Genomic DNA, 11,658 nt, shown 5'->3' with positions numbered 1-11,658 from the left:
AAGAATGCTTCTGGGGAGAAAATGAATTTGCTGTCTACACCATGTGCTTCCGTGACTGCGGTGTGGTCAGTCTGACAAGCTCTAGCGCTAAAAGGAAACTCAACGTGTGAACTTGCCTCCAGTTTAAGCCCTTAGTAGCCATGTAGATACGGAGGCATACAGCTCTTTCCATGAGTTCTTAGTCGCTTATATGCTTTATTATAAAGGAAGAACACTTCTGAGGACTCCTAGGCCTCTCGTGTATGCATCATTTCCCCTCCAAGTTCACTGAGTACCTCCAGAGCCCTGTGGGCCGGCTGCGAAACTTCCAGTCCCATTTGTTGATCCCTCGGAGGCCGTCTGTGCGTGCCTAGAGACGGGCAACACACTGTACGTTCCTTGAGGAGAGCTACATTTCCATAGACCTCGACCGGCCTCAGGACAACATTGCTGCTGAGTCCGAAGTGCCCAGGAAAACTTTGTCATGTCCCTTGTGTGAGCTGCCATGTGATAACACTCTGCTTTGACTGTTTGGAGACCCTCGTACATGCAGTCACTCTGCTCGAGGAGAAAGTCAGCATCTTGCCATGCGGTGTCGCTGACGGCACACCCAGCAGAAACACATGCCTGGAAGTAAGGCCCTGATTTGCCGTGCAGAAGCGGAGGCGTGCAGCAGTTTCCATGAGCCGGTGGCCTCTGCTCTGCGTACCTGTAACGTGGACACCTAGGAAGCTAGCGTGGGCACCCTGTTGCCGGCAGGAACACTGAGTAGCCCCAGGCTCACCTGGGTCTGCTAAGCAACATCCAGTCCCGTAGCCCTTTAGAGCCCCTCTGTGCATGCCGAGCGTAGGGAAATGCACTGCACTCTCTTTTCGAGCGTCTTAATTTCCTCAGCACTCGCGCACGTTCACGAACACCGTTCTGGCACGTCCCACATGGCGTAGAAGTCTTAGGCGTTGCCCTAGTCTGAGCTGCACTCAGAGTAACCCTCGGCTTCGCATTCCATCCAGGACCTCCTGCCTGAAGTCACCATGCCTCCTAGAGGAAGTCGGCTTGCGTTCTGACTGCAGTTTAAGTCCTGTTCTTCCTGTGGCACTGCAGGCTTTTGAATAGCCAAGGCCCAGAGGAGCAGCTACGGCGTTCCTTGGTTGAGGCAGTTCGCTTGATGCAGAACACCCTACTTCGAGAAGCTGATTCAGGGAAGGAAACACAGGGTAACCTGTGTCTCTTTGGACTTGTTAGAAACCACAGTGGGGTATGCTGAGTGTGCCCATGGAAACGGGGGCCTGCTGGAACTAGCCTTGCTTTCCCGTTTTGAGGGCTCCATTCATGCTGCCTTGAAGCTGCCTGACATTCCCTGTACTTGATAGGCCTGCAAACCCTGTAAGAATGCTTCTGGGGAGAAAATGAATTTGCTGTCTAAACCATGTGCTTCCGTGACTGCGGTGTGGTCAGCCTGACAAGCTCTAGCACTAAAAGGAAACTCAACGTGTGAACTTGCCTCCAGTTTAGGCCCTTAGTAGCCATGTAGATACAGAGGCATACAGCTATTTCCATGAGTTCTTAGTCGCTTATATGCTTTATTTTAAAGGAAGTACAATTCTGAGGACTCCTAGTCCTCTCGGGTATGCATCATTTCCCCTCCAAGTTCACTGAGTACCTCCAGACCCTGTGTGCCGGCTGCGAAACTTCCAGTCCCATTTGTTGATCCCTCGGAGGCTGTCTGTGCGTGCCTAGAGACGGGCAACACACTGTACGTTCCTTGAGGAGAGCTACATTTCCAGAGTCCTCGAACGGCCTCAGGACAACATTGCTGCTGAGTCCGAAGTGCTCAGGAAGACTTTGTCATGGCCCTTGTGTGAGCTGCCATGTGATAACACTCTGCTTTGAATGCTTCGAGGCCCTCGTACCTGCAGTCACTCTGCTCGAGGAGAAAGTCAGCATCTTGCCATGCGGTGTCGCTGACGGCACACCCAGCAGAAACACATGCCTGGAAGTAAGGCCCTGATTTGCCGTGCAGAAGCGGAGGCGTGCAGCAGTTTCCATGAGCCGGTGGCCTGTGCTCTGCGTACCTTTAACGTGGACACCTAGGAAGCTAGCGTGGGCACCCTGTTGCCGGCAGGAACACTGAGTAGCCCCAGGCTCACCTGGGTCTGCTAAGCAACATCCAGTCCCATAGCCCTTTAGAGCCCCTCTGTGCATGCCGAGCGTAGGGAAACGCACTGCACTCTCTTTTCGAGCGTCTTAATTTCCTCAGCACTCGCGCACGTTCACGAACACCGTTCTGGCACGTCCCACATGGCGTAGAAGTCTTAGGCGTTGCCCTAGTCTGAGCTGCACTCAGAGTAACCCTTGGCTTCGCATTCCATCCAGGACCTCCTGCCTGAAGTCACCATGCCTCCTAGAGGAAGTCGGCTTGCGTTCTGACTGCAGTTTAAGTCCTGTTCTTCCTATGGCACTGCAGGCTTTTGAATAGCCAAGGCCCAGAGGAGCAGCTACGGCGTTCCTTGGTTGAGGCAGTTCGCTTGATGCAGAACACCCTACTTCGAGAAGCTGATTCAGGGAAGGAAACACAGGGTAACCTGTGTCTCTTTGGACTTGTTAGAAACCACAGTGGGGTATGCTGAGTGTGCCCATGGAAACGGGGGCCTGCTGGAACTAGCCTTGCTTTCCCGTTTTGAGGGCTGCATTCATGCTGCCTTGAAGCTGCCTGACATTCCCTGTACTTGATAGGCCTGCAAACCCTGTAAGAATGCTTCTGGGGAGAAAATGAATTTGCTGTCTAAACCATGTGCTTCCGTGACTGCGGTGTGGTCAGCCTGACAAGCTCTAGCACTAAAAGGAAACTCAACGTGTGAACTTGCCTCCAGTTTAGGCCCTTAGTAGCCATGTAGATACGGAGGCATACAGCTCTTTCCATGAGTTCTTAGTCGCTTATATGCTTTATTTTAAAGGAAGTACAATTCTGAGGACTCCTAGTCCTCTCGGGTATGCATCATTTCCCCTCCAAGTTCACTGAGTACCTCCAGACCCCTGTGTGCCGGCTGCAAAACTTCCAGTCCCATTTGTTGATCCTTTGGAGGACCTCTGTGCGTGCCTAGAGACGGGCAACACACTGTACGTTCCTTGAGGAGAGCTACATTTCCAGAGTCCTCGAACGGCCTCAGGACAACATTGCTGCTGAGTCCGAAGTGCTCAGGAAGACTTTGTCATGGCCCTTGTGTGAGCTGCCATGTGATAACACTCTGCTTTGAATGCTTCGAGGCCCTCGTACCTGCAGTCACTCTGCTCGAGGAGAAAGTCAGCATCTTGCCATGCGGTGTCGCTGACGGCACACCCAGCAGAAACACATGCCTGGAAGTAAGGCCCTGATTTGCCGTGCAGAAGCGGAGGCGTGCAGCAGTTTCCATGAGCCGGTGGCCTGTGCTCTGCGTACCTTTAACGTGGACACCTAGGAAGCTAGCGTGGGCACCCTGTTGCCGGCAGGAACACTGAGTACCCCCAGGCGCACCTGGGTCTGCTAAGCAACATCCAGTCCCGTAGCCCTGTAGAGCCCCTCTGTGCATGCCGAGCGTAGGGAAACGCACTGCACTCTCTTTTGGAGCGTCTTAATTTCCTCAGCACTCGCGCACATTCACGAACACCGTTCTGGCACGTCCCACATGGCGTAGAAGTCTCAGGCGTTGCCCTAGTCTGAGCTGCACTCAGAGTAACCCTCGGCTTCGCATTCCATCCAGGACCTCCTGCCTGAAGTCACCATGCCTCCTAGAGGAAGTCGGCTTGCGTTCTGACTGCAGTTTAAGTCCTGTTCTTCCTGTGGCACTGCAGGCTTTTGAATAGCCAAGGCCCAGAGGAGCAGCTACGGCGTTCCTTGGTTGAGGCAGTTCGCTTGATGCAGAACACCCTACTTCGAGAAGCTGATTCAGGGAAGGAAACACAGGGTAACCTGTGTCTCTTTGGACTTGTTAGAAACCACAGTGGGGTATGCTGAGTGTGCCCATGGAAACGGGGGCCTGCTGGAACTAGCCTTGCTTTCCCGTTTTGAGGGCTGCATTCATGCTGCCTTGAAGCTGCCTGACATTCCCTGCACTTGATAGGCCTGCAAACCCTGTAAGAATGCTTCTGGGGAGAAAATGAATTTGCTGTCTAAACCATGTGCTTCCGTGACTGCGGTGTGGTCAGCCTGACAAGCTCTAGCACTAAAAGGAAACTCAACGTGTGAAGTTGCCTCCAGTTTAGGCCCTTAGTAGCCATGTAGATACGGAGGCATACAGCTCTTTCCATGAGTTCGTAGTCGCTTATATGCTTTATTTTAAAGGAAGTACAATTCTGTGGACTCCTAGTCCTCTCGGGTATGCATCATTTCCCCTCCAAGTTCACTGAGTACCTCCAGAGCCCTGTGGGCCGGCTGCGAAACTTCCAGTCCCATTTGTTGATCCCTCGGAGGCCGTCTGTGCGTGCCTAGAGACGGGCAACACACTGTACGTTCCTTGAGGAGAGCTACATTTCCATAGACCTCGACCGGCCTCAGGACAACATTGCTGCTGAGTCCGAAGTGCCCAGGAAAACTTTGTCATGACCCTTGTGTGAGCTGCCATGTGATAACACTCTGCTTTGACTGTTTGGAGACCCTCGTACATGCAGTCACTCTGCTCGAGGAGAAAGTCAGCATCTTGCCATGCGGTGTCGCTGACGGCACACCCAGCAGAAACACATGCCTGGAAGTAAGGCCCTGATTTGCCGTGCAGAAGCGGAGGCGTGCAGCAGTTTCCATGAGCCGGTGGCCTGTGCTCTGCGTACCTTTAACGTGGACACCTAGGAAGCTAGCGTGGGCACCCTGTTGCCGGCAGGAACACTGAGTACCCCCAGGCGCACCTGGGTCTGCTAAGCAACATCCAGTCCCGTAGCCCTTTAGAGCCCCTCTGTGCATGCCGAGCGTAGGGAAACGCACTGCACTCTCTTTTCGAGCGTCTTAATTTCCTCAGCACTCGCGCACGTTCACGAACACCGTTCTGGCACGTCCCACATGGCGTAGAAGTCTTAGGCGTTGCCCTAGTCTGAGCTGCACTCAGAGTAACCCTTGGCTTCGCATTCCATCCAGGACCTCCTGCCTGAAGTCACCATGCCTCCTAGAGGAAGTCGGCTTGCGTTCTGACTGCAGTTTAAGTCCTGTTCTTCCTGTGGCACTGCAGGCTTTTGAATAGCCAAGGCCCAGAGGAGCAGCTACGGCGTTCCTTGGTTGAGGCAGTTCGCTTGATGCAGAACACCCTATTTTGAGAAGCTGATTTACGGAAGGAAACACAGGGTAACCTGTGTCTCTTTGGACTTGTTAGAAACCACAGTGGGGTATGCTGAGTGTGCCCATGGAAACGGGGGCCTGCTGGAACTAGCCTTGCTTTCCCGTTTTGAAGGCTGCATTCATGCTGCGTTGAAGCTGCCTGACATTCCCTGCACTTGATAGGCCTGCAAACCCTGTAAGAATGCTTCTGGGGAGAAATTGAATTTGCTGTCTAAACCAGGTGCTTCCGTGACTGCGGTGTGGTCAGCCTGACAAGCTCTAGCGTTAAAAGGAAACTCAACCTCTGAACTTGCCTCCAGCTTACGGCTTTAGTAATCATGTAGATACGGAGGCATGCAGCTCTTTCCATGAGTTCGTAGTCGCTTATATGCTTTATTATAAAAGAAGTACACTTCTGAGGACTCCTGCCCTCTCGGGTATGCATCATTACCCCTCCAAATTCACTGAGTACCTCCAGAGCCCTGTGGGCCAGCTGCGCAACCTCAAGGCCCATTTCTTGACCCCTCGGAGGCCGTCTGTGCGTGCCTAAAGATGGGCAACACACTGTACGTTCCTTGAGGAGAGCTACATTTCCAGAGTCCTCGAACGGCCTCAGGAAAACATTGCTGCTGAGTCCGAAGTGCCCAGGAAGACTTTGTCATGGCCCTTGTGTGAGCTGCCATGTGATAACACTCTGCTTTGAATGCTTCGAGGCCCTCATACCTGGAGTCACTCTGCTCGAGGAGAAAGTCAGCATCTTACCATGCGGTGTCGCTGACGGCACACCCAGCAAAAACACATGCCTGGAAGTAAGGCCCTGATTTGCCGTGCAGAAGCGGAGGCGTGCAGCAGTTTCCATGAGCCGGTGGCCTGTGCTCTGCGTACCTGTAACGTGGACACGTAGGAGGCTAGCGTGGGCACCCTGTTGCCGGCAGGAACACTGAGTAGGCCCAGGCGCACCTGGGTCTGCTAAGCAACATCCAGTCCCGTAGCCCTTTAGAGCCCCTCTGTGCATGCCGAGCGTAGGGAAACGCACTGCACTCTCTTTTCGAGCGTCTTAATTTCCTCAGCACTCACGCACGTTCACGAACACCGTTCTGGCACGTCCCACATGGCATAGAAGTCTTAGGCGTTGCCCTAGTCTGAGCTGCACTCAGAGTAACCCTCGGCTTCGCATTCCATCCAGGACCTCCTGCCTGAAGTCACCATGCCTCCTAGAGGAAGTCGGCTTGCGTTCTGACTGCAGTTTAAGTCCTGTTCTTCCTGTGGCACTGCAGGCTTTTGAATAGCCAAGGCCCAGAGGAGCAGCTACGGCGTTCCTTGGTTGAGGCAGTTCGCTTGATGCAGAACACCCTACTTCGAGAAGCTGATTCAGGGAAGGAAACACAGGGTAACCTGTGTCTCTTTGGACTTGTTAGAAACCACAGTGGGGTATGCTGAGTGTGCCCATGGAAACGGGGGCCTGCTGGAACTAGCCTTGTTTTCCCGTTTTGAAGGCTGCATTCATGCTGCCTTGAAGCTGCCTGACATTCCCTGCACTTGATAGGCCTGTAAACCCTGTAAGAATCCTTTGGGGAGAAAATGAATTTGCTGTCTAAACCAGGTGCTTCCGTGACTGCGGTGTGGTCACCCTGACAAGCTCTAGCGCTAAAAGGAAACTCAGCGTGTGAACTTGCCTCCAGTTTAAGCCCTTAGTAGCCATGTAGATACGGAGGCATACAGCTCTTTCCATGAGTTCTTAGTCGCTTATATGCTTTATTATAAAGGAAGAACACTTCTGAGGACTCCTAGGCCTCTCGGGTATGCATCATTTCCCCTCCAAGTTCACTGAGTACCTCCAGAGCCCTGTGGGCCGACTGCGAAACTTCCAGTCCCATTTGTTGATCCCTCGGAGGCCGTCTGTGCGTGCCTAGAGACGGGCAACACACTGTACGTTCCTTGAGGAGAGCTACATTTCCATAGACCTCGACCGGCCTCAGGACAACATTGCTGCTGAGTCCGAAGTGCCCAGGAAGACTTTGTCATGACCCCTGTGTGAGCTGCCATGTGATAACACTCTGCTTTGACTGTTTGGAGACCCTCGTACATGCAGTCACTCTGCTCGAGGAGAAAGTCAGCATCTTGCCATGCGGTGTCGCTGACGGCACACCCAGCAGAAACACATGCCTGGAAGTAAGGCCCTGATTTGCCGTGCAGAAGCGGAGGCGTGCAGCAGTTTCCATGAGCCGGTGGCCTCTGCTCTGCGTACCTGTAACGTGGACACCTAGGAAGCTAGCGTGGGCACCCTGTTGCCGGCAGGAACACTGAGTACCCCCAGGCTCACCTGGGTCTGCTAAGCAACATCCAGTCCCGTAGCCCTTTAGAGCCCCTCTGTGCATGCCGAGCGTAGGGAAACGCACTGCACTCTCTTTTGGAGCGTCTTAATTTCCTCAGCACTCGCGCACGTTCACGAACACCGTTCTGGCACGTCCCACATGCCGTAGAAGTCTTAGGCGTTGCCCTAGTCTGAGCTGCACTCAGAGTAACCCTCGGCTTCGCATTCCATCCAGGACCTCCTGCCTGAAGTCACCATGCCTCCTAGAGGAAGTCGGCTTGCGTTCTGACTGCAGTTTAAGTCCTGTTCTTCCTGTGGCACTGCAGGCTTTTGAATAGCCAAGGCCCAGAGGAGTAGCTACGGCGTTCCTTGGTTGAGGCAGTTCGCTTGATGCAGAACACCCTACTTCGAAAAGCTGATTCAGGGAAGGAAACACAGGGTAACCTGTGTCTCTTTGGACTTGTTAGAAACCACAGTGGGGTATGCTGAGTGTGCCCATGGAAACGGGGGCCTGCTGGAACTAGCCTTGCTTTCCCGTTTTGAAGGCTGCATTCATGCTGCGTTGAAGCTGCCTGACATTCCCTGCACTTGATAGGCCTGCAAACCCTGTAAGAATGCTTCTGGGGAGAAATTGAATTTGCTGTCTAAACCAGGTGCTTCCGTGACTGCGGTGTGGTCAGCCTGACAAGCTCTAGCGTTAAAAGGAAACTCAACCTCTGAACTTGCCTCCAGCTTACGGCTTTAGTAATCATGTAGATACGGAGGCATGCAGCTCTTTCCATGAGTTCGTAGTCGCTTATATGCTTTATTATAAAAGAAGTACACTTCTGAGGACTCCTGCCCTCTCGGGTATGCATCATTACCCCTCCAAATTCACTGAGTACCTCCAGAGCCCTGTGGGCCAGCTGCGCAACCTCAAGGCCCATTTCTTGACCCCTCGGAGGCCGTCTGTGCGTGCCTAAAGATGGGCAACACAATGTACGTTCCTTGAGGAGAGCTACATTTCCAGAGTCCTCGAACGGCCTCAGGAAAACATTGCTGCTGAGTCCGAAGTGCCCAGGAAGACTTTGTCATGGCCCTTGTGTGAGCTGCCATGTGATAACACTCTGCTTTGAATGCTTCGAGGCCCTCATACCTGGAGTCACTCTGCTCGAGGAGAAAGTCAGCATCTTACCATGCGGTGTCGCTGACGGCACACCCAGCAAAAACACATGCCTGGAAGTAAGGCCCTGATTTGCCGTGCAGAAGCGGAGGCGTGCAGCAGTTTCCATGAGCCGGTGGCCTGTGCTCTGCGTACCTTTAACGGCAGCACAGTTTTCTGGACACCTAGGAGGCTAGCGTGGGCACCCTGTTGCCGGCAGGAACACTGAGTAGCCCCAGGCGCACCTGGGTCTGCTAAGCAACATCCAGTCCCGTAGCCCTTTAGAGCCCCTCTGTGCATGCCGAGCGTAGGGAAATGCACTGCACTCTCTTTTGGAGCTTCTTACTTTCCTCAGCACTCGCGCACGTTTACGAACACCGTTCTGGCACGTCCCACATGACGTAGAAGTCTTAGGCGTTGCCCTAGTCTGAGCTGCACTCAGAGTAACCCTCGGCTTCGCATTCCATCCAGGACCTCCTGCCTGAATTCACCATGCCTCCTAGAAGAAGTCAGCTTGCGTTCTGACTGCAGTTTAAGTCCTGTTCTTCCTGTGGCACTGCAGGCTTTTGAATAGCCAAGGCCCAGAGGAGCAGCTACGGCGTTCCTTGGTTGAGGCAGTTCGCTTGATGCAGAACACCCTACTTCGAGAAGCTGATTCAGGGAAAGAAACACAGGGTAACCTGTGTCTCTTTGGACTTGTTAGAAACCACAGTGGGGTATGCTGAATGTGCCCATGGAGATGGTGGCCTGCTGGAACTAGCCTTGCTTTCCCATTTTGAGGGCTGCATTCATGCTGCCTTGAAGCTGCCTGACATTCCCTGCACTTGATGGGCCTGTAAACCCTGTAAGAATGCTTCTGGGGAGAAAATGAATTTGCTGTCTAAACCAGGTGCTTCTGCGCCTGCGGTGTGATCACCCTGACAAGCTCTAGCGCTAAAATGAAACTCAACGTGTGAAATTGCCTCCACGATAGGCCCTTAGTACCCGTGTAGATACGGAGGCATGCAACACTTTCCATGAGTTCTTAGTCGCTTATATGCTTTATTATAAAGGAAGTACACTTCTGAGGACTCCTAGGCCTCTCGTGTATGCATCATTTCCCCTCCAAGTTCACTGAGTACCTCCAGACCCCTGTGTGCCGGCTGCGAAACTTCCAGTCCCATTTGTTGATCCCTCGGAGGCCGTCTGTGCGTGCCTAGAGACGGGCAACACACTGTACGTACCTTGAGGAGAGCTACATTTCCAGAGTCCTCGACCGGCCTCAGGACAACATTGCTGCTGAGTCCGAAGTGCTCAGGAAGACTTTGTCATGGCCCTTGTGTGAGCTGCCATGTGATAACACTCTGCTTTGAATGCTTCGAGGCCCTCGTACCTGCAGTCACTCTGCTCGAGGAGAAAGTCAGCATCTTGCCATGCGGTGTCGCTGACGGCACACCCAGCAGAAACACATGCCTGGAAGTAAGGCCCTGATTTGCCGTGCAGAAGCGGAGGCGTGCAGCAGTTTCCATGAGCCGGTGGCCTGTGCTCTGCGTACCTGTAACGTGGACACGTAGGAGGCTAGCGTGGGCACCCTGTTGCCGGCAGGAACACTGAGTAGGCCCAGGCGCACCTGGGTCTGCTAAGCAACATCCAGTCCCGTAGCCCTTTAGAGCCCCTCTGTGCATGCCGAGCGTAGGGAAACGCACTGCACTCTCTTTTCGAGCGTCTTAATTTCCTCAGCACTCACGCACGTTCACGAACACCGTTCTGGCACGTCCCACATGGCATAGAAGTCTTAGGCGTTGCCCTAGTCTGAGCTGCACTCAGAGTAACCCTCGGCTTCGCATTCCATCCAGGACCTCCTGCCTGAAGTCACCATGCCTCCTAGAGGAAGTCGGCTTGCGTTCTGACTGCAGTTTAAGTCCTGTTCTTCCTGTGGCACTGCAGGCTTTTGAATAGCCAAGGCCCAGAGGAGCAGCTACGGCGTTCCTTGGTTGAGGCAGTTCGCTTGATGCAGAACACCCTACTTCGAGAAGCTGATTCAGGGAAGGAAACACAGGGTAACCTGTGTCTCTTTGGACTTGTTAGAAACCACAGTGGGGTATGCTGAGTGTGCCCATGGAAACGGGGGCCTGCTGGAACTAGCCTTGTTTTCCCGTTTTGAAGGCTGCATTCATGCTGCCTTGAAGCTGCCTGACATTCCCTGCACTTGATAGGCCTGTAAACCCTGTAAGAATCCTTTGGGGAGAAAATGAATTTGCTGTCTAAACCAGGTGCTTCTGTGACTGCGGTGTGGTCACCCTGACAAGCTCTAGCGCTAAAAGGAAACTCAGCGTGTGAACTTGCCTCCAGTTTAAGCCCTTAGTAGCCATGTAGATACGGAGGCATACAGCTCTTTCCATGAGTTCTTAGTCGCTTATATGCTTTATTATAAAGGAAGAACACTTCTGAGGACTCCTAGGCCTCTCGGGTATGCATCATTTCCCCTCCAAGTTCACTGAGTACCTCCAGAGCCCTGTGGGCCGACTGCGAAACTTCCAGTCCCATTTGTTGATCCCTCGGAGGCCGTCTGTGCGTGCCTAGAGACGGGCAACACACTGTACGTTCCTTGAGGAGAGCTACATTTCCATAGACCTCGACCGGCCTCAGGACAACATTGCTGCTGAGTCCGAAGTGCCCAGGAAGACTTTGTCATGACCCCTGTGTGAGCTGCCATGTGATAACACTCTGCTTTGACTGTTTGGAGACCCTCGTACATGCAGTCACTCTGCTCGAGGAGAAAGTCAGCATCTTGCCATGCGGTGTCGCTGACGGCACACCCAGCAGAAACACATGCCTGGAAGTAAGGCCCTGATTTGCCGTGCAGAAGCGGAGGCGTGCAGCAGTTTCCATGAGCCGGTGGCCTCTGCTCTGCGTACCTTTAACGTGGACACCTAGGAAGCTAGCGTGGGCACCCTGTTGCCGGCA

The sequence above is a fragment of the Globicephala melas genome, unplaced genomic scaffold (genome assembly GCF_963455315.2).
Source record: "Globicephala melas unplaced genomic scaffold, mGloMel1.2 SCAFFOLD_182, whole genome shotgun sequence".
Classification (NCBI taxonomy): domain Eukaryota; kingdom Metazoa; phylum Chordata; class Mammalia; order Artiodactyla; family Delphinidae; genus Globicephala; species Globicephala melas.
The sequence above is the reverse complement of the archived record's forward strand: the minus strand, read 5'-3'. Positions refer to the sequence as shown.